The sequence below is a fragment of the Gymnodraco acuticeps genome, unplaced genomic scaffold (genome assembly GCF_902827175.1).
Source record: "Gymnodraco acuticeps unplaced genomic scaffold, fGymAcu1.1, whole genome shotgun sequence".
Classification (NCBI taxonomy): Eukaryota; Metazoa; Chordata; class Actinopteri; order Perciformes; family Bathydraconidae; genus Gymnodraco; species Gymnodraco acuticeps.
In genome coordinates, this window is record NW_022990929.1 from 65,740 (window position 1) to 89,088 (window position 23,349).

A 23,349-nucleotide genomic window follows, 5' to 3' on the forward strand; every position below is an offset into this window, starting at 1 on the left:
CGCCTACAGCCTGTGCACAAACTTATCTCGTGCCTTCTTTTGGTCATGTGCGCGTGTTTCATGCGTGTTGGAGGAGGGGCTCTGTGAGGAAATACGCTCAATCTAAATATTTTGTCCGAAGGAATCGAACTCGTCCTTATTGGGACTTTGGGAGGGGTCTTTTTCTTTCTTTTAATGGGTGATCTGTCAAAGGGTATGCTGTCAATCATTCTTAAATCTCTTGAACTAGGAATCTTAGAAATGCGTCTTAATCCTCCCAATCCTAGCTCTTCCTCCTCCTCCTCATCGTCATCATCCCACTCAGCATGACTCCGCCTCCCCCTCAAAATAACAAGTCCCGCCCTCCTCACCAGATCATTTAAAAGTAAGGGGATGGAAATAGATGAAAAAAGAAATACGCTCAAACTAAATAACAAGCCAGTCATTTCCACTCATCAAGTCACCTTTCAAAAAAGAAAAATGGCCAAGAGACGCCTCGATATGGGTTTAATCAGTGAGACGCTTGTAACAACTTACCGCCATCCGTCCGGAGGGCCAATCAAGAAACGAATGCAGTATCTGGGCCGGGTTCAGACGCCTCCAGCCGAAGAACTTCATGAAGAATGGACTCTGAAAAATGGCGATGTTTGGGGTTATGTATTCAACTATATGGCGAATGAACTGCATTTCTACAATCTGAAGAATGGAGAAACGTATGGACCCCGTAGTGTTAAAGCGACACTGACCTTAACAGATTGGGCTGTGTTAACTCTGGTGTCCTCCAGAGATCTCCACGCAACCACTGTATCGGAAGAAGTAGTGCATCAAGAAACAGGCGTGGAACCAGCGGTGTACAAGATATTTGCAAAGAAAAGCAAAGAAACGCAGACAGCATGCAAGACCAAAGAAGAGTTTGCATCGCTGCCCCTCAAGGTGGAGGAAGAAGAAGGAGATATTTCCCCGCCGCCAGAAGTGAGAAGAGTCCTGACAAGCACCGTCTGGGAAACTAAAAGCGGACCATCGGGGCGATGGTATTAACGCGCAAGCCGTATGGTGACGCTGGGGAAGTACCCCTCTGATGTTTTTGTTTTGGAGTATTTCAACTCTACATGCAGGGTTTTTCAGACATCCTTGCGGGTGCCTCTGACTGCTTGGCTGAAAATGATTGATGGAAAAGCTACAAAGCTTAAAGAACTTTTTAAACAGAGTCAGACATCGATCAACATTATACTGGTGAAAAAGACTCTCACTTTTGCAGAGGACTCCGCCTCCCAATCAACATAACAAGTCACACCCTCCTCACCAGATTTAAAACTAAGGACCCCTCAAAGAAAAGCATTGTGTTTTCTACCTATGTAAAAGAGCGTCGGGGTTGTCTTACGAAAATGTGTTATCTCTGTATCAAGATGATGTGTTTAAAAAGGAATTTTGTGAAAAATACCAACTGTGTGAGAGACGTCATAAAGACACTCATTTTAACCACAGTGTTTGTTCTCTACAAATGTTTAAAGATTGTTACAAAATGTAAAAAATAAAAATAAAAAGGTCTGGAGACTAAATTAATTCAGGTGACTCTGTCTTTATTAGGAAAACAAAAATATAATACAAATGGTTTAGGGGGTAAATGTAACCATCTTGGACTTAATAGTCTAACAAAATACTTTATCTGAATACATTTTTTCTTTTTAAGCGCACTTTTTGTTATTTCAGTGGAACAATCCAGTTTTTGTTAACATCAATGCTTTTTTCTCTTTTCTTGTGTTACTAAGATACTTTTAGACACACTTTGGCGTATGCAACACTTGTTCAGTTAAACAAGGTTTTTTCTTTTCTGATAACCTTACATATTTTAGTTATTTTCTGCTACCAAGATACTTTAAGATACACCTTGATGTACGCAACACTTAACAAAAGGGTATAATATGAAGTACTTGGTAAGGAATGGGTTTTTCTTTAAGGGGTGCAAAACTTTAGAACAGGGTAAAATATTCGTTAATTTGTAATGAATTGAGTTTTCTTTCTTTTGATTTTCAACATACTATTTGTACACAATGACTTTTCCATATTTCTGACAAACTATACTTTTTTTTGACTTTTTCCGTAAAATCTTGACAAACTATTACTTATTCTTAAATGTTGACCTATTGCTGCTTGGTTGGAGATGATAGATGAAAAAGCTACAACGCTTAAAGAACTTTTTTTTTTTTTAAACTCTCAATTCTATAAATGACTCCCCCCATTCAACGCAATAAGCCCCACCCTCCACTCAGCAAATCATCTAAAACGAAGGACCCCACTAAGACGACCGTTGTAAACTAGCCATGGAGCTGAGAAAAACCAAGACTTCCCCCTGCGAGTTGCAGCCAGGAACAGACTCCTGGACTACCATCATCACCACCATTTTGGACACCCGAATCTTGCAATACTACTGCTGCTGATTTTGCTCCCTGGGCCAAAACGTCTCTGTTTATGGACACAGTGAAATCGGTGTTGGTTGATATTGTGGAGAGGGTGATACATCGGTACAGAGAAGAAATATGCAACGGGTGCCGAGTCAGTCACCCCGGCCAGAGGCAACACGATTTTCTGAATGACATGTCCGATTTTTACTTCAGAAACAATTACAACGCGTTAATGAAAAGACTCTGGCTCACCGACTTCATTACTGAGATCCACCAGACTCTTATTGATAAAGACATTTTCACGGATGATTGGAGGATCCAAGGCGCTTCGGAGGCTTTTCTTCACAATCTCAAAAATGTCAGACGCCTCAAGGAGAGACTTGAAAAGATCCATGCCGAGTTGGATGGAGAAGAAGAAGCCTAATAACCAGCAGTTGACTGAAGCCAGGGACTTGTTCGATACATTGACTTTTTTTTTCTTTAAAGTAAAATAAACATGGGAAACTACTATGCAAAACGCTCTGTATATATTGATCAGAATGTAGTCAATACCCTTTTAATAAGTGTGGTGATGAGGACGATTGAAAACAGAACGAGTAGTGACCCCTGTGTAAAAAGAATGGCTGAAGTTTGTAAACTGGAAGACATTTTGGATATCGTTCGTTCTGGCAGTACTATTCCGGGTAATTGGGAAACGATTGTAAACGAAACATTTAAAGTGGTCCTGGAATCTTCATTTTCCGAAACATTCTGTAACATTATCTCAGAAATGAAACAAACATCAAAAGTGTATCATGTGCTCTCATTGTATGCTCTGTTTGTAGATGTAATGCATATTTGTGTCGAAAGCAGCATACACATGAATATTCTGACTGAAGTGAAAAAACTCCATCACGATATTTCCAGTAATATGGGGAATTCTAAGCTGGAGACAGTCCTGGGGATGTTACAATCAGTATAACTATTTGATTTTTGTGTGTGAAAAAATAAAAAAAGGGTTTTTTTTACATTTAAAAACTGTTGTCTTCATTATAGCAAGGGGAGCGTGTCTGATACATGTGTATTACAGTCCTTCTTTTTGTGTTTTTCAGTGTTTTCTGTGTGTCTGTACACACAAAGCACAAATCATTTAAAACAAACCCCTGAATCAAATTTAGAGAGAACCATTAAGAGTCAGATGCTTGACGAAATCTACTAATACAAAGTACTTCATTATCTACTTTTCAGCTTTTAAACACAAAAGTGTATCTTTCAGTAACTTTCTCAGAGAATTTAAGCATAAATCTGTCAAATGTTCAAAACAGCCTTGTTTGACTGAAATAGCCTCAAAATCACAAACTGCCATTAGGAGTCTGATGCTTGACGAAATCTAATAAAACAGAGTGCTTTCATGGTAGTGGTCAGCTTTTAAACATAAAAGTGTATCTTTCAGTATCTTTTTGAGAGAATTTAAGCATACATCTGTCAAATGTTAAAAACAGCCTTGTTTTACTGAAATAGCCTCAAAATCACAAACTGCCATTAAGAGTCAGAATCCTAACGAAATCTACTCAAACAGAGTACTTCATGGTAGTGGTCAGCTTTTTTATACACAAAAGTGTATCTTTCAGTAACTTTCTCAGAGAATTAAGCGTAAATCTGTCAAATGTTAAAAACAGCCTTGTTTTACTGAAATAGCCTCAAAATCACAAACTGCCATTAAGAGTCAGATGCTTGACGAAATCTAATAAAAACAGAGTGCTTTCATGGTAGTGGTCAGCTTTTAAACATAAAAGTGTATCTTTCAGTATCTTTTTGAGAGAATTAAGCGTAAATCTGTCAAATGTTCAAAACTGCTTTGTTTCACTGAAATAGCCTCAAAATCACAAACTGCCATTAAGAGTCAGATGCTTTACGAAATCTAATAAAACAGAGTACTTTCACAGATGACTCCTCCCACTCAACGCAATAAGTCCCACCCCACTCAGCAAATCATATAAAGCTAAGGACCCCCACTAAGACGACCGTTGAAAACTAGCCATGAATCTGAGAAAAACCAAGTCTGATGTAGCCTCCCCTTATTATCGCCAGGATAATGGATACGGGCTTAATGACTGGATGTTACAAAGTAGGGGAGAGGATGTTCCCGAAGAAGAGCTCTCCTCTATATCATATCCATGTAAGGTCTTTAGGACAAAAGAGGACCATGATAACATGACATATGAAGAATATATTTTTTAAAAAGATGGTATTATAGATAACCTTTATAGAAACAGTATATCTCATACCACTCGCCAAGATCGCAAACGACAATTAGCAGAAAAGAAAAAGTAAAGAAAAACGAAGAAAAATAAAAATGAAAAGGAGAAGAAAAATGAAAAGCAAACGCAGAATGCGAATGAAAAGAAAAGGGGCAATAGGACGGAAAACCAAAAAGACAAAACGAAGGAAGGTGAAAAGAAAAAGGAACAAAGTGAAGAAATTTAAACTAGAGGATGCTGATGGTGTTGTAGAGCCATTACCGGATCATAATAATCTTATAGATAATCTACCGCTAACCGACTGCTGCGAGTGTGTTGAGCAAATACCAAAAGCAATGGCAGAGCTTTGCTTCAGTATAATGAGAGAAACAGCGCGATACTATGGAATTGCCCAAATTGGCGAGAGTGCCAGAACATGCATTAAAAGACTGTTGGAGGATCTCTATTCTAGTATCGGTTGTCATTACATCGAAGGATACGCCAAAACGTGTGACGACATAGAAAAAGCTTTTGAAGACAATTATATGGTACCTGTCCTTACAGCTAAACAAATCCTACGCCAGGTATTCAACAGACCACAAGAAGCACAAGAAGCCCCAGAAAGGATTACATTCAGAGCTAATAATGGTGAAACCGAAGAAGAAGCAAAGCAGATTATAATCGTTGCGGGTGAAAGGATAGAGAATTTGCATGTGATGTTAATGCATTTATCTGATATAAAAAATGCATTCGTATACTTCCAAGAGACCCCTAAACATCTACTTGGGCAATGTGAATTGAACGATAAACCGATCACTGTCAATGAAACGCGAAGAGAAGCAGCAGTGCAAATCGTTAAGTCTATTACCTTGTATGCACTACGACATTAACTTGGTCAAATGTAATATGTTTTTTATGAAAATGTGTTGAATGTTGTGTTTTCAATTAAACAACCATTACAAAATGAAAATGTGTTTTATTTTGTGCTTTCATATATAGTAATAGTATTGCCCCCCCCACTTTACGGCCCTGCCCCACATTTTCGCAGCAGCGGATGCCGCGGAACACTGTACACATCCCGTTTCAATAATTCCCCTCTAGCCTCTAAAGTCGCATCTAAAAAGAACGCCATCTGATCTAGCTGTGTATATTTTGTTATTTTTGATTGTTATATTCAATCTCATTAGCTACAGGCATTTTTGAAGCTTGTAAAGGGAAGAACACAGCTCGCCTCTCTCTCGCCACTCTGCTCTTCCACAGCGCCGCTTCCCCTCCCTCCGCTGACATTATGAATGTAAGGCATAGTAATCATAGATAACACCGCAGGGTCCGTTACAGTTTGTTTTCATCTGATTTCAAATAAACAAAGTCTTGGCTTTCAGAATATTAAACTTGTTTCGGCAAATTCAGATGATAAATACAGCTTTGAAGCTTTTAACGGCATAATTACGAGCGGAGAACGGAGTAACTTGACGTCACAGCAAGCATAACAACAGCCGGTGTTTCTCCTGAGAGTTTTTCCCCGGGAAATAAACGCAAAAATACACAAACACACACACGTATACACGCACACACTCGCGAGCTTCCCACAGACCAGTAATCCAAACGAAAATATCTTCCCTCCGTACTACTTTGATCATTTGCTCCGCTAATAATCAATCAGATCGATCCAGAGAAGAGGAAACTTTAAAGGCCTTTTTCTCAAAATGATGACTCGGTGACAGTCATTATATAATGTGACATATTTTGCTTATTACCCTCTGGAGTCGGTGGAGTGTGCACATTTATTTACGTATTTAATCATAGATTTTCACTTGTAAGGAGTAGAAATATGATTCAGATATCTGCGGAATCGCTAGAATCGTAGCTTTTCAAGAGTATCTCCTGTGAGACTGTACCCAGGGCACAGCAGCCAATATTGCCGCTCAAAGCAGCTTGATTCGGCGTTACACTGTGTGTGATTGGTGGATTTGTGTGTCAGTCAAGGACATCTCGGCCGGCCGGCAGCCATGTCGGTCTGAAATGACCAATGGATACTCTAGAAATCTAAGGACCTACCCACCAATAAAAAAACATATAACAGGTGTCTCCGATCAGTTTCAGTCTTTTAGTCTGTGAAGAAGATAGAGAAAATGGCTTGAAGGAACTTTACCGTTGCGGACGCGCTGGATTTTATTTTCGCGACCGGCAGTGAAGAAGATGGCTCATTAGAACCTGTAGGCTTCGACTCTTCTGAGGAAGAAGAATACAGGGACAGCAGGGATCCATTTGAGGATGGGTAAGTGTAAATATAACTTGTAGTGCATTTGCCATTTTGTGAGGAGTACCGCGAAAATGAACAATGGATTTATCAACCTTTTTATTTTCCCCTCATGAACTTTTTCTCGGGACAAAATAGACTCTTGATTAGTAAACGTTTACTCGGTGTAAATGTTATTTATGTGTAAACGTTATTTTGGCATTTATAAGTAAGGTTACGTGTGTAGATGAATAAAAATAATCCTTTATTCGTCCCACAACGGAGACATTTATAGACATGTATTTTATTTGATCATACTGTTCTGTACAGATGAGACTTTGTCATAGACTTATTTACATGTGTGTCTGTGATAAACTTTATTTATGTGTAAACGTTATTTTGGCGTGTATAAGTAAGGTTACATGTGTAGATGCATGAGATAATCCTTTATTTGTCCCACAACGGAGACATTTAATTTATTTATGTGTGCCTGCCATTTGGTAGTACCCAGGGTTCGTACGGTCATTGAAAACCTGGAAAAGTCATGGAAATTCAAAATGCAAATTCCAGGCCCTGGAAAAGTTATGGAAAACAATATTTTTCCCAACGTTTTGGAAAAGTCATGGAAATGTAACTAAAGTTGCGTCAAATATAATTTACATTTTATCTAATTGCCGAAATAATCTGCGGTCTCAAATTGATGGCACATCATGACGCGCATGGTGTTATTTTTTTTTATATATGAAGCGCGAGCTGTATGCTCGAGTCTTCCCGCCTGTCGGCTGAACTCTGCTGCTCCGGGTCAGCTACACTATCTACGGTGAGTTCGTTAACTGTGCAGAGTCACTGTGGCACAGACTTCACTGCTGGTGAACAGCTGTTAGAACGGGCCGTTCAGAGCAGAGCGGCAGAGCGTGATGTGTATGGAAGCAAACAAGAGACAGAAGTATTTGAATTGTATTAGACACCGAATTTATAGCATTGAAAATAATTACTTTGAAAATCATGAATCTGAATTTTTTTTGCTCCGAATTTATCTATGTGAAATAAAAATGTAAAAATTCAAGTTAAAAAAATTCGAATGTTCAAATTCAGATTCCAAAAATTCAAGTGAAAAAAATTCGACGTCAAATATTTCGGTGTTTAAAATTCGATGTAAAAAAATTCGGTGTGTAAAATTCGACGTCAAAAATTGCGATGCAGCCTCATCCGGGCTACTCAGACAGGATAAGCAATCGAGCCCTAATGCAATCAAACCGACTTGGCCTATCAGAGCACGGCTTTGTCAGTCATGTGATCACAACAACCCGGGAGAAAAATGACGGAGAACAGCGGGGCTCGCCGCTCGGGTAAGCAGTCAGTTTGTGCTCTTTATCTTACAAGCAGTGAGGGCTCGACAGCATTTGTATCTTACATTAGCTAAATGAGTGAAGTAGCCTTGTGCCTTGCTGTTAGCAAGCTCCGTAGTTATCATTAACTGAAGTGAATCACAACGTTACCCTGTCCTTTGTGTGTGTGGGGGGGGGGGGGGGACGGTTTGCAAAGTAACGTAACGATCACTTCGGTTAGATAAGTCAAGTAGACCATGCTACACTATACGAAATACTCTCTTACAAAAGCCCTGCATTTAAACATGTTAATGTTACTTTAGTAAAAGTATGCTAGTATAATTAGGAAAGTGTTGTTAGAGTATTTAAAGTAGACACAAGTTATACTATTATATTATATCATTTGATTTATTGTTATTACCGATGCACGAGTTGACTTAACTGTTGTAGTTGGAGCTCATTTGAACAATGAGCCAACTAATTATTACTTTCATAATGGTGTAATGTGCCGACTATTTTCTACATTAATAGATGAAGGTCTGGTTTGTTCAAACTCTCAAAATAGTAGGACCAGAGCCCTGGAGACTCTAGGGCTCTGAGTAGGACATGCTGTCATAATTACCCAGAGTCCGAAGTGACACCTTTACAATGTTAAAGCTGTTAGATAAATGTAGTGACGTAAAAACTAAAGTATTCAAGATAGTGTAGTGGAAAAGAGATAATGTTTTTTTTTTTAAATGTTACCAAAACAAAATCTCTTGTTTTGGACTGACAGTAATGATTCAAGAAATAGTAGATAAATAAATACACACACATCAATGTGTTGTGGATGGAACACAACAAATGGTGCTCTTACCTGTGATGCCTCCTCCACACATTATAACCAGACTGTATCATTCAAACTATAAGTAACAGTTCTAGCTACTTGACTTCAGACAAACAATTCAAAAGACAAAATCAACACAATTTATTGAAAGACCAATCTTTATTTCTCTCCTTTTGTTTGTGTTATTAAACCCTGTCAATCTAAAAAACTGAGCAACTCAACAGTTAACTTTATATTTCTTATTGTCCAAAGCATCTATTACACTATTTGTTTCCCTCTCATATTCACAGGATGGATGATTAGAGACTTTGGGGGAAACCTCAGCTTTATGAACGTCCTGTCTGTTGCTTTGACCGGAGAGGGCTGAGGGTCTTTCCCTGCGAGGAGTCCTCCTCGCAGGGAACGACCCTGCAGGCCTGAGGGAGGAGGACCAGACCTGATGGAGGAGGACCTGCACCACCTACAGAACTTAGCCCATGCTGGGCATAGCTGTTACCACCTGCACAGGCCTAGCCTGTCAATTAACAGATTAACATTGAGTGTAACTTATGTATATTATTTCGTTTTTATTTTAAAAAAAAAATGGTGATGGTTCATGCTTGATAACTTTTAGTTCACATTTCAATAAATTGTATTTGCACTCCTTTTGTCCGTTATTCTTACTGAAAATGTTAGATTACACATTCACATCTGACTGAAGATTGGTACCATTTATTTATGACGTTCCAAACTCGGCGGCACAAGGCACAAGGGATGTGAAGCTCATAAAGTGAGGCAAATGCATTTGATCAGCTGACTTTTTTTTTTGCCAAACTTTATAGGCCTGACAATCACACTGTCTCTGAGGTGCAACGTAAAACACAAAACAACACAAATGAAGTTCCTGTTAGACTACAAAACTAGTCAGTGTGCAGGTCTTTGTGTTACAATACAAGTGTCTCTTAGTGAATGTCCTGTACTGCTCTTAAATCTCATCACATCAGCTTCTCCTTTCCCTCTTGGATGTTCTTCTGGACCCTCAGAGAAAGAGAACATGGTGAAGCAGTCCTGTCTCTCAGGCATGTCCTTTCCTAACAGAAATATCAAAAAACATATTATTGCAGAGCAAGTGTGTTATTTAAGAAAGAGGTTTGTTTGTTCATAAATATAATGATTTTTTTATTTGAATGTGTTTTTTAAATCCAACAGTGTACTGCAAAGATAATCAGATTATGAATAAACCGTTCTAAATTCATCAACATTGAAATAAATGTATTATTAAAATAATATTTAACTGTTATCAAAACTTAGTGCAACTGTGGAAGCTTGCTCTGTCCGGTTGTCTCACTGAAAGACAAAGGGTGGCAGCTCTCACTATGTGATGTTGCTTGGTAAAATGTAAATGTAACCTTTTGCTAATAAAGTCCACTCAACATCACTGATGTGTAGGTGATCTAGTATTTATTCATGTTTAATGGCATGTATATCAGTCTATTGGAGTCATTACTTTATGCATTCTTTGTAAAGTATGAAAAGGTGTACCTTGAAATCTGTGCTGAAGTTCTCTGCTGCTAGGAGTCCAGATCTGTCTCTCCTCCTCTGGTCCAGCCTGTCTGGATCACCTTGAGGACACTTTGAACAAACAGATGTAAAGTTACAGACTTCTTTACATGCAAACAACTTGTTATCTTCTTTTAAAAACAGGTCATAATCTTATTGTTATACTTCAGAAATGGCTGGATATCACAGTCCTTATACTGTATCAGTTTGAGTATTATTGTGTAGGTCCTTTTTATTTTACTGTTACTTTGGATGAGGTTTTCATGAGTCAGTCAAATTAATTTGTTTTCAAATGCCATATTCATATGTATCACACACGTAAGGGTAACACACAACCCTATTGAACAAATGCAATGCAATGGATAAGCTTAATTTCCACTGAAGTCACAGATAACGTCATATATCATATTTAAACAAATCATGTCCTTGTCACTAAAGCATTGACTACGCTATTCATCATCCTTAAATGCAGGAATTAAGTTACATGTTCCGTTCTACAGCCACGATAAGGCTGTTTCTCAAGTGTGATGATAATACAATTAAAAGAGGCATTGGTAATAATATTAAAAACAACACTGTTTGGGTCGTTCGTCGGATAGGCGGTTAGCTGCAATAAATAACTCCAGTTCAACAAACCATATTACAATATCTAAGGGAGCGTTATTTCTGGACCATCTTGAAATGTGACGTTCATATTTTAAAGATACACACATTTCATTGTGAGGTTGATTTAATATACACTAAGCCTCTCTTCAACAATACGTTGACGTTAGCTAGTCTATTGTATGCTATAGTAGAGCATAGCGAATTTAAATGAACCTTAACAATGCATACAGTAACCTAAATAGCAAACTAACTATCTAACGTACAAGGATGACCTTATTTTAGCAACCTCGCACAGAAGCCTTTTGGTAGACAGTAGCATCCCACTTAATGTTTTACACTCTTGGATGCTACGCATAGCATCGTTAGCACAGATGGAGCTACGATTGCTCAAATGCTACCCCAACTCTAAACATTCATTAACGTTAGCTTAATAAAAACACCAGTAACATAACATAAAGTACGCAGGGTTGACTTACCGAAGAAACTGCATTAATGGACGGTCTGTTTCAACCGCAGATAAATCCTATATTTGCATGACGAATAGTCCACCAGGAGCCAACACAACAAACACGGCCGAGTTCAAGTAGTGTTCTCCTCATGAGCTGAGCCGCTGTAGCATCACGGAGCTAACGGAGCTAGCAGAGAGGAGCTAGGAGCAGCAGTCCCGTTGTCATGAAGGGGGAATCTAACTATATACAGAATATGTTTTTGTAAGGCAAGGCAAGGCAAGGCAAGTTTATTTATATAGCACTTTTCAACACAAGGCAATTCAAAGTGCTTTACAAAAAATGAAAGAGATTAAGAAAATGGCATTTAAAATCAGTCATTAAAAAGAAAAGCTAATAAAATAAACATTAAAAGAAAAAGTACATGGATAAAAGTTACAGTGCAGTCTAAGATATGAATAGTTCAATTAAAAGCAGCGACAAAAAGAAAAGTCTTCAGCCTGGATTTAAAGTAGTCAGAGTTGCAGCGGACCTGCAGGTTTCTGGGAGTTTGTTCCAGATATTTGGAGCATAATAACTGAACGCTGCTTTACCATGTTTAGTTCTGACTCTGGGGACAGAAAGCTGACCAGTCCCTGAAGACCTGAGAGATCTGGATGGTTCATAATTTAGCAGGAGGTCAGAAATGTATTTTGGGCCTAAACCATTCAGTGCTTTATAAACCAGCAGCAGTATTTTGAAATCTATTCTTTGACACACAGGAAGCCAGTGTAAAGACTTCAGAACTGGAGTGATGTGATCCACTTTCTTAGTGTTAGTGAGGACTCGAGCAGCAGCGTTCTGAATTAGCTGCAGCTTCCTAATAGATTTTTTAGTGAGACCTGTAAAGACACCATTGCAGTAGTCCAGTCTACTGAAGATAAAAGCATGGACAAGTTTTTCCAAATCCTGCTGTGACATTAGTCTTTTAATCCTAGATATATTCTTTAGGTGATAGTAGGCTGATTTAGTAACAGTTTTAATGTGACTGTTGAAACTCAGGTCAGAGTCCATGACTACACCTAGATTTCTGGCTTTATCTGTTGTTTTGAACATTGCACACTGAAGCTCAGTGCTAACTTTTATACGTTCTGCCTTGGCTCCAAAAACCATTACCTCAGTTTTATCTTTGTTTAATTGGAGAAAGTTCTGACACATCCAGTCATTGATTTGTTCAATGCACTTACTCAGTGTTTGAATTGGAGCATAGTCTCCTGGTGAAATTGTTACGTAAATTTGTGTGTCATCTGCATAGCTATGGTAACTTATTTTGTTGTTCTTCATTATCTGAGCCAGTGGTAGCATGTAGATGTTAAAGAGAAGAGGCCCCAAGATGGAGCCTTGAGGAACCCCACATGTCATATTTGTCAACTCAGATGTGTATTTACCTATAGAAACAAAGTTGTTTCTGTCCTTTAAGTAGGATTCAAACCAATTCAGAACTGTTTCCGAAAGTCCCACCCAGTTCTCCAGTCGGTCTAGTAATATGCTGTGGTCAACAGTGTCAAACGCAGCACTGAGATCTAATAATACTAACACTGAAGTTCTGCCACTGTCTGTGTTTAAGTGGATGTCATTAAAGACCTTTACAAGAGCAGTCTCAGTGCTGTGGTTTGGACGAAAGCCTGACTGGAACACATCAAAACAGTCATTTAAATGCAAGAAATTACTCAACTGTTGAAAAACAACTTTTTCAATGATTTTACCTAGAAATGGGAGGTTTGATATGGGCCTGTAATTGTTCATTACTGAAGCATCTAGATTATTCTTTTTTAAGAGCGGTTTAATGACTGCAGTTTTCAGGGCCTGTGGAAAAATACCTGAGTGAAGAGATTTGTTTACTATATGAAGTAGATCTGAGGCCATGCAAGGCAAAACATCTTTGAAAAATCCTGTTGGAATAATATCAAGGCAGCAGGAGGAGGATTTCAGAAGTTGAATAATGTCCTCTAGGTTTTTATCATTAATCTGATGGAATTGTGTCATGATGTCTGAATTGATGTTAAGTGGAGATAGGGACAACACATTTGCTGTTCCTGATGCAGAGGCACTGACTGCTTGTCTGATTTTCTGAATTTTGTCAGTGAAAAAGGAGGCAAAATCATTGCACGCCCTGGTGGATAGAAATTCAGAGGCTACTGACACTGGGGGGTTAGTTAGTCTGTCGACGGTAGCAAACAAGGCACGTGCGTTGTTTTTGTTTTTGGTAATGATGTCAGAGAAGAACGATTGTCGTGCGTTTTTCAATTCCAAATTATAGAGGCCAAGTCTCTCTTTATAGATTTCAAAGTGAACCTGGAGATTTGTTTTTCGCCACCTGCGTTCAGCTTTTCGACATTCTCTTTTTTCTGTTTTCACGGTCATGGCCATGGAGATATTTTCTTGCCAGACACTTCCTTTACCTTAGTTGGAGCAATGGCATCTATAACATTTTTAATTTTTGAATTAAAATGATCTACTAGCTCATTTACTGAGATGTTGGCAGGGGCAAGTGTGGAAGAGAAATTCTGAGTAAACATTTCCCTAGTGTTTTCAGTTAAATATCGCTTTGTGGTTATCTCCTTTTGAACATTTTTGTGAACAGAAATAGAGCTCTCAAAGAAAACACAGGAATGGTCAGAGAGTGCAACATCAGTCACCACAACCTTAGAGATATTCAGACCCTTTGAGATAATTAAGTCCAGAGTGTGATACTTATTGTGCGTGGGCTCCGTCACATGCTGAGTCAGTCCATAGTTATCAAGAACACAAAACAGTTCTTTAGCCCCTCTGTCCTGGGGGTTGTCAACATTGATGTTAAAATCACCAACAATGACTAGACGGTCAAAGTCAATACACACTATAGACAGCAGTTCAGTAAAGTCATCAAAAAAGCTTGCACAGTATTTGGGTGGTCTATAGATATTTAGGAACAGAGCTCGAGAGGAGCATTTCAGCCGGAGGGCCACATATTCAAAAGAATCAAAGTTTCCATAAGATGTCTTCCTGCATTGAAGGGCATCATTGAACAGAATAGCAACTCCACCCCCTTTCTTATGCATTATTTCCTGACTCATAAAACTAAAGTTGGGAGGGGTTGATTCGATAAGAACAGCTGCACTGTTATTTTGTTCAATCCAAGTTTCTGTTAAAAACATAAAATCGAGATTGTGCTCAGTGATAAAATCATTGATTAAAAATGTTTTTCCTGCCAAAGACCTGACATTTAATAAAGCTAGTTTAAGTTTGTTAAACACACTATCAGTCATGTTTTTTGTAACAAGCTGTGGCTGACATGGAATCACTGCTAAATTAGATACACTCACACAAACGTTTGAGCGCTTCCTGTTTCTATGATTCACCGCTCTTAATCTATTACCTATCAACACAGATATCGGCAAAGCTACTGGCAGGCAGGGCCCCGACATGTCCTTGAAAGAGTTGAGAGTGCCATACGCCCTTGAGCCTGGACCCATCACATATCAGTAAGAGTTTGTTGTGTTTTGTACACACACATCCTTATCAGGCTTCGGAGACTGCAGAAGCCCCCTCGAAGGGAGGGGAGGTGGTCGACGTAGGCACGGTGATGGAGACGGGCTAGATGGTGCGGGGGTAGAGGACATACTGCCAGGGGGGGGAGGTGGTTGACGTAGGCGCGGTGAGGAGGACGGGGGAGATGGTGCGCGTCTCCGCGGTGATTTTGGTGGGCGTCGTTGAGGAGCGGGGGTAAAGGACATGGTGCCAGCCCTGCGTATCGCCTTCGTTTGGTCTTTGAACTCCAGGAAGGAATCGGTGCCAACCCTCTGTATCTCCTTTGTGTGTTCATCGATCTCCAGGAGGGTGGGCGAGGGTGAAAGGGTGAACGGAGTATCCTCAAAGGCGTTGACAGGGGGGGGGGGCAGTGGAGACTCCTCCATGTGTCTCATATGTCTCCCATAATCAGAACATTCCTCAGGCGGGTGCAGTGATAATTCTTCAGGGTTTTCTGCGTGATGTGTTGTGTCTTTCTCGTGTTTTGATTCCTCCTGCCGCTTGTCCTTGGCAGAGGGAACAGATTGATGACGCAGGCAGTTGAATATGTTAGAGATAAACAATTTCACTCCTGACTTGTTCAGGCAAACTCCATTTGCCTTGAAAATATGTCTGCGATCCCAGAAAAAGTTAAAATTGTCAATAAAATGAACAGAATGGTCAGTACAGGCCGTTGAAAGCCAGGTGTTCAGTGCAAACAATCTGCTGAATCTCTCCACTCCTCTTCTGACTGGCGGTAGAGGGCCACTGATGAACACCTCTGCATTTAGAGAGCTGGCAGTTTCCAACAAACATTTAAAGTCTTCTTTCAGCACTTCTGACTGTTGTTTCACAACATCATTTGTTCCAATGTGCAGTACCACATTCTTCACAGTCGGATGTTCAGCCCCAATATGCAGGATCTTCTCAGCCAAGTCAGAGACCACATCCTTGGGAAAACAGAGTACTTTGGTGTTGTTCTTATTACACAGACCTTTTACATCTCTTACAGCAGAGTCACCCACAATCAGAGTTTCAGGCCCAGTCGTTAGCTTTCCCTCTAGCCTTTTACTTTTAGAGTAGCTATTGGTCCTTACCCTGCTGCGTGAAGAGGACAGGTTATCCAGGTCATCAGATCTCCGGTTCTCGGTCAGCGGAGCGTATCTGTTCTGGATTGGCACACTTGGTGGTTTAGGATTGTTTGTAATTCTCCCTTTAGCAGCTGTCCACGGCTGTTTCCTAGTATGAATAGGGGTTGAAGAGGCGCTCTTCCTGGGTGATAACAATGCAGGCCAGCCGGTCGCATCACAGATTTCGGAGCTCTGGGCTCTGCCTGTTATCCGTCCTCCCAAATCCCATGGAAGTGATTTACTCTTAGGCTTTGCACCCAGAGAGTTCCAGGGAGGACTACCACTTGTAGATTTATTACCCGGTACACAGCCCTCCTGTTCCTTGGAATCTTTGTAGCTGCTAACTAGCTGTGAGTTAGCATACCCTTCTCCATTACTTTGCAACACTGGTAAAGTCGTGTCATTCCCACGACATAGTCCATTCACTTCCACGTTAACTTCCAACCGTTGCATTTTCATTTCCAACACAGCCATCTTCTGTATAAGTTTCTGGAAGTCATCTGTAGAGAACGGAGGCATTTTGCTACCAACTAGCTTAAGCTAAATAGCAGTAGCCTACCAGGCTTTAGCTGTTGCTAGGCCACGCTATTGTAAGACTGACGTCGTCGTAAAAATGTTGAAATATGGCTGAAACCCTCCGTCTATTTACGAAGATGAACTGTCCCAGTGATAAGTTAATGTCCAGGAGCCGCTGCTCGAAGTTTTCAGAGAATAAGAATAGGAAAATCAGCATAAAAAGTAAGCAGAGGCAAGAGCAAGCAGAAAAGCGTCTGCACTGTAAGAAAGATAAGCTTGTAGATCCAGGCTAGAAACATGTTCATTTTCTGATGTTAAGTTGGACATTTTAACAAAGGGTCTACGGGAATTGCTCCCATCTGCATCCATCGCCTACAGTTTGCAGCATTGGGCTTCACCGCACTGTCCCGGGGTTTGCCGCTTGGCTCTGATAGGCCAGAAGTCGGTTTGATTGCATTAGGGCTCGATTGCTTATCCTGTCTGAGTAGCCCGGATGAGGCTGCATCGCAATTTTTGACGTCGAATTTTACACACCGAATTTTTTTACATCGAATTTTAAACACCGAAATATTTGATGTCGAATTTTTTTCACTTGAATTTTTGGGATCTGAATTTGAACATTCGAATTTTTTTAACTTGAATTTTTACAATTTTATTTCACATAGGTAAATTCGGAGCAAAAAAAATTCAGATTCATGATTTTCAAAGTAATTATTTTCAATGCTATAAATTCGGTGTCTAATAAAATTCAAATACTTCTGTCTCTTGTTTGCTTCCATAGATGTGAACTGAAACGTTTTTCTGTCGCAATATCATTTAAGGAATCGTTGAGCTAGCTAGCTAGCATACATTGTCACTATCTGCTAACGTTAGCTTTAGCCTTCGTTTTCTAATAGTTTTGTTCATAGGCTATAAACAGGTGGTATAAGTATGGATCTTGTACTTGAGTAAAATTAGAAGTACTCAGATCTTATACTTTAGTAGAAGTACTCAGATCTTGTTCTTTAGTAGAAGTACTCAGATCTTGTTCTTTAGTAGAAGTACTCAGAACTTGTTCTTTAGTAGAAGTACTCAGATCTTGTACTTGAGTAAAATTAGAAGTACTCAGATCTTGTACTTTAGTAGAAGTACTCAGATCTTGTACTTTAGTAGAAGTACTCAGATCTTGTACTTTAGTAGAAGTACTCAGATCTTGTACTTTAGTAGAAGTACTCAGATCTTGTTCTTTAGTAGAAGTACTCAGATCTTGTACTTAATTAAAGTATAGTACTCAGATCTTGTACTTGAGTAAAAGTAGAAGTACTCAGATCTTGTACTTTAGTAGAAGTAGCCTACTCAGATCTTATCTTGTAGTTTAATAAAAGTATTGTACTCAGATCTTGTACTTGAGTAAAAGTAGAAGTACTCAGATCTTGTACTTTAGTAGAAGTACTCAGATATTGTACTTAATTAAAGTATAGTAGGCCTACTCAGATCTTGTACTTGAGTAAAAGTAGAAGTACCAGAGTGTCTGTTACAGTAAAAGTCCTGCATTCAAAATGTTCCTCAAGTAAAAGTAGAAAAGTATTCTCATCAAAATATAGTGAAAGTAGCGACAGTAAAAGTAGTCGTTGTGCAGATTGGTCCATTTCAGAATAATATATATGATATGTTTTATAATGATTGATCATGAAAGTGTTCTCAAAGCTGGTAAAGGTGCAGCTAGTTTGAATGACTTTGTATACTGCAGGGTAGCTTGTGGATTTACTCCAGGTGGAACTAAAGTCTGATTCAACACTTGATTATATTTACCATCATTCATCCAGATCTGTGAAGTACCTAAAGGTATTAAATACATGTAGTGGAGGAAAAGTACACCATTTACCTCTGAACTGTAGTGGAGTAGAAGTACACAGTAGCAAAACATTGAAATACTTAAATAAAGTACAAGTATCTCAAAATTGTACCCAAGTATAGTACTTGTTGAGTTTATGAACTTAGTTACTTTACACCAGTGGCTATACAGATAGAAAGACTAAGCCTTGCACAGAGGCATGAAAATACATTTTCAAAATGCTCAACAGTGCTGCCAAAATTATAAACTGACTGCTACACAATTAAAATAAATGCTTTTATATATTTCTATTAGATGTGACTCTTTAACGTTTCTGTTATTATTGACACTGCTGCTTTAGTTGTTCTGATTGCTAAAATCCTCTGTTATTCCTCATTTTAAAGCCGATATTCCGTGGGGTCGGGGGCTCGGGTCCTTGTCACCTTTTTCATACTTGATGCGTTTGCCTCCCTGACTACAGTTGCTTTAGCGTGTAGAAGCTAGTAAGCCTACTATTTGATTTGATTTAGATAGGCACAACATATTTCATATGCAGACCTTATTTTCCTGTTCCATGTTCAAATAAACCATTTTCAGTGGTCATTTTTTTTTGGTCATGGAAAATTAAGTAAAGGTCATTGAAAAGTCTTGTAAAAGTCATTGAAAATTATTGGTGAAAAAGTGTATGAACCCTGAGTACCCCTCACTGCAGTGCGCAGTACCTCAAGCCCCTCCTTCTCAACCTTTGAGGCACGTGACTAACGGCGCCTCCTTCTCAACCTAGGCCCCTCCTTCTCAACCTAAGCCCCTCCTGGCACGTGACTAACGGCCCCTCCTTCTCAACCTTTGAGGCACGTGACATCCTGTTTCCGTGGTAGCAGTTCTGTCACGATGGAGGTAAGTATCCCTGAATAAATTAACTATTTGTTTTTGCTGCGGTTTAAAATGTGTTGATTGAAAGTAAAACTACATTTGTGTTGCTTCAAAATAGTAGGATTGCTGTATAAGCAAAGTCCTGAAAATTTTAGGAAAGTCTTTATATTATTTTAAGTCTCACTTATTTGCTGTCGTCTCCATACTTGCCAACCCTCCCGATTTTCGCGGGAGACTCCCGATTTCATTACCCTCTCCCGGTTTCCTCCCATGGTCATATTTCTCCCGCATTTCTCCCGATTTCTGACAAAATCAGATTTACTCAGGACTCTTTAATACAGCTACACCATTGTTTGGTTTCCATGGTAGCACGTCACTTTAGCAGCGCACGCAACTCAAAGTCTTAAAATGCTCCCGTTTTCTGAGGTCTCAAGGTTGGCAAGTATGGTCGTATCCCTGAAAAACTTTAGGAAAGTCATTATATTATTTTTGCACTACTTGAGAACTAATAACTATACTATGTAATAGTAGGATGGCTGTATAAGCAAAGTCCTGAAAAAACTATGCATAAACTATATTTCAATTCGATTTTTACAAAATAAATGTATATGCAGCTTATTTTATTCCTGCCTATTGCCTAACCATTTTGTTTGTGTTTATTTTCTTTGACCAGAAACACATCACACCATGATGGGAGCCCAAAAGTATATATTTGTAATTCTCGCAGTTATCACTGCCCGTTCTGCCAATACCAGGGTCAGAGGCTTCAGGTGGAATACCATGCCAAAAGCCATTCTTCTGTGAGGCACAGAGGTATAATAAATTGCTCTTTTTAGTGCTGTCTGTATTTTCACATTATTTACAATGAGAGCTTAATGTCTTCAAGCTTATTGACTTTACTATTGTTTCTTGTTTTCAGAGTTCACAATTGTTAAGTGTGGCTTAAGCTGCAGAACAGCAAGCCATTTTCATTGTCTTTATTGCTCACAGACCATAATTAATAGGGGCCATTTTTTACGGCATGTCTATTCACATGAGCCAAATGCTGTGACTGTAGGGCGACTAACAGCACCTGCCCAGCTCACCCCACCATCTCACCTGCTCACTGCAGCACCTGCCCAGCTCCCCCCACCATCTCACCTGCTCACTGCAGCACCTGCCCAGCTCACCCCACCATCTCACCTGCTCACTGCAGCACCTGCCCAGCTCACCCCACCATCTCACCTGCTCACTCCAGCACCTGCCCAGCTCCCCCCACCATCTCACCTGCTCACTCCAGCACCTGCCCAGCTCCCCCCACCATCTCACCTGCTCACTGCAGCACCTGCCCAGCTCACCCCACCATCTCACCTGCTCACTCCAGCACCTGCCCAGCTCCCTCCACCATCTCACCTGCTCACTCCAGCACCTGCCCAGCTCCCCCCACCATCTCACCTGCTCACTCCAGCACCTGCCCAGCTCCCTCCACCATCTCACCTGCTCACTCCAGCACCTGCCCAGCTCCCCCACCATCTCACCTGCTCACTGCAGCACCTGCCCAGCTCCCCCCACCATCTCACCTGCTCACTGCAGCACCTGCCCAGCTCCCTCCACCATCTCACCTGCTCACTGCAGCACCTGCCCAGCTCCCTCCACCATCTCACCTGCTCACTCCAGCACCTGCCCAGCTCCCTCCACCATCTCACCTGCTCACTCCAGCACCTGCCCAGCTCCCCCACCATCTCACCTGCTCACTCCAGCACCTGCCCAGCTCCCTCCACCATCTCACCTGCTCACTCCAGCACCTGCCCAGCTCCCCCACCATCTCACCTGCTCACTGCAGCACCTGCCCAGCTCCCTCCACCATCTCACCTGCTGACTGCAGCACCTGCCCAGCTCCCCCCCACCATCTCACCCGCTCACTGCAGCACCTGCCCAGCTCCCTCCACCATCTCACCTGCTCACTGCAGCACCTGCCCAGCTCCCCCCACCATCTCACCATCTCACTGCAGCACCTGCCCAGCTCCCTCCACCATCTCACCTGCTGACTGCAGCACCTGCCCAGCTCCCCCCACCATCTCACCCGCTCACTGCAGCACCTGCCCAGCTCCCCCCACCATCTCACCTGCTCACTGCAGCACCTGCCCAGCTCCCCCCCACCATCTCACCTGCTCACTGCAGCACCTGCCCAGCTCCCTCCACCATCTCACCATCTCACTGCAGCACCTGCCCAGCTGATGGTAATCAGAGTGATCACGCTCTTTGTTTCTTTACTTTTTCTAACTGATTTTGTTTTAATTGTTGGCATGTTTCATGTACTCTGTATTTTACTGACTGTGTGTTTGTATTCTGCCAGATCCTGAACAGCTGTCTTAAAGTTATTGAGAAGGTATTGAAGTTGTTCTAAAATATGTAAATATATGTATAAAACATACTATATTATACCAAACAATTATAAGATATTACATTATGAAACTACATCTGTTACAGAGAGTAGATGGTGTGTTTGCTGCCAACAGCCATGTTATAGCTGCCTGGTTTCCACCATCTTCGCTGAATCCGATGCAACACCTGCCGGTATTTTGATCATGATTATCCATGTTGCTGCTCCATGTTCTTGTACCAACTCATTACTGTAGTCACATCAACACAACTGTTTTTTTGCTTTTCCAGCAAAATGCAGCAAACCTCCAATGGCTTCTCCTTCCAGTGTGGGAACCTGGACACTGGACACTCTGTGTAAGTACATGTAGCTCTGTCTTTGCTATTGTTTGTTTACTGTACAATGAAGTTTGCCATGCCGCAAATAGTGTTTCTATCTTTCAATTCAACGCTTCATTTAGTTGTATAATACAGATCCTACAACTTTATAATATAACGTTTGCATGTCAAAGTATACCTGTTGATATTGGAACATGTGATATTAACAGATACTGAGGCCACAAGCTAGGGAGATTTTCTTTCTAGATCCCCTCCGTGGAACTGGCTGGAGAGATGATAGTCGCACCAAACCATTCAGGTTTTTTTGGCGCACAGTTACATCACATCCGGACAGTGGTAGTTCTGTTTTAGACCACTTGTCTATCTTTTTTTAATCTATGGCTCTGTTTTATTTGAACTAACATGGGATACATTGTATTTAATAAAAGGCATTGAACAGAACCATAGATGCCACTTGACAGCGGGGCTGTTCTGTTTGACCCCTTAATGACTTTTTTTTTGGAAGTTCAAGTTTGTTCCTGTTCCAACAGTGTTCAAAGATTTTCTGCCTGATTTTCGAGTACTTATAAAGTTGAATTAAATTGTACTTATTCTTAACTTTCACATGCATTGTTTCACAGAAACCTTGCTCAGATCTTGTGCCATTACAAATTAATGTTTGTCTTTCATTCACCAAGGTCTGAACAACAGAGGTCGCAAGACTGCAAGAGGCGACGGGAGGAAAAGGCAATGCAGGTAGAAGTTGTTGAATCACAAATGATAAAGTCTTGAACCAGTGTGAGTGTTAAACATGTAACCTGTCTTTGTCAAATATATTTCAGGATGAAGAGGTTGTGAGGTTCCACAAAAGAAGCAGGCCATAATTTGAATGCGTCATGAGTGAGCGCTGCTGGGGGGTTCACTAATGCCTCAAAATGTATTAGTTGTCATGATCTGTCTGTGTATTATTTTGTCCTGTCTTGTCTGTTGCTTTCTGTGTTCAATAACATTGAAAGTCCTGAATTCAAAGTGTTTCTTAAGTAAAAGAGTATAAGTATTATCAGCTAAATGTACTCGAAGTATCAAAAGTAGAAGTACATGCGGAATGGCTCTGTTCACACAGTATTATATTACCATTGATATTATCCTGTCAATTCTATCAATTTGTCAATACGATGGCACTTTTTTAATATATGTTTTTAAATACTGGTAGGAAATAATGTGAT

The 23,349-nt window shown here is 40.4% G+C and overlaps 2 long non-coding RNA genes across 2 annotated transcripts; both read left to right on the forward strand.

Annotated features, from left to right (window-relative positions):
* Positions 1–6,731: 6,731 nt before the first annotated feature.
* On the forward strand, positions 6,732–20,597 carry LOC117558187. The gene is made up of 4 exons (XR_004570805.1): positions 6,732–6,878; positions 19,356–19,468; positions 20,118–20,257; positions 20,364–20,597. It is a non-coding gene; the product is annotated as an uncharacterized LOC117558187 (long non-coding RNA).
* Positions 20,598–21,606: 1,009 nt separating this feature from the next.
* LOC117558186 lies at positions 21,607–23,144 on the forward strand. The gene is made up of 6 exons (XR_004570804.1): positions 21,607–21,663; positions 21,780–21,812; positions 21,914–22,000; positions 22,097–22,162; positions 22,822–22,879; positions 22,966–23,144. It is a non-coding gene; the product is annotated as an uncharacterized LOC117558186 (long non-coding RNA).
* Positions 23,145–23,349: the final 205 nt, after the last annotated feature.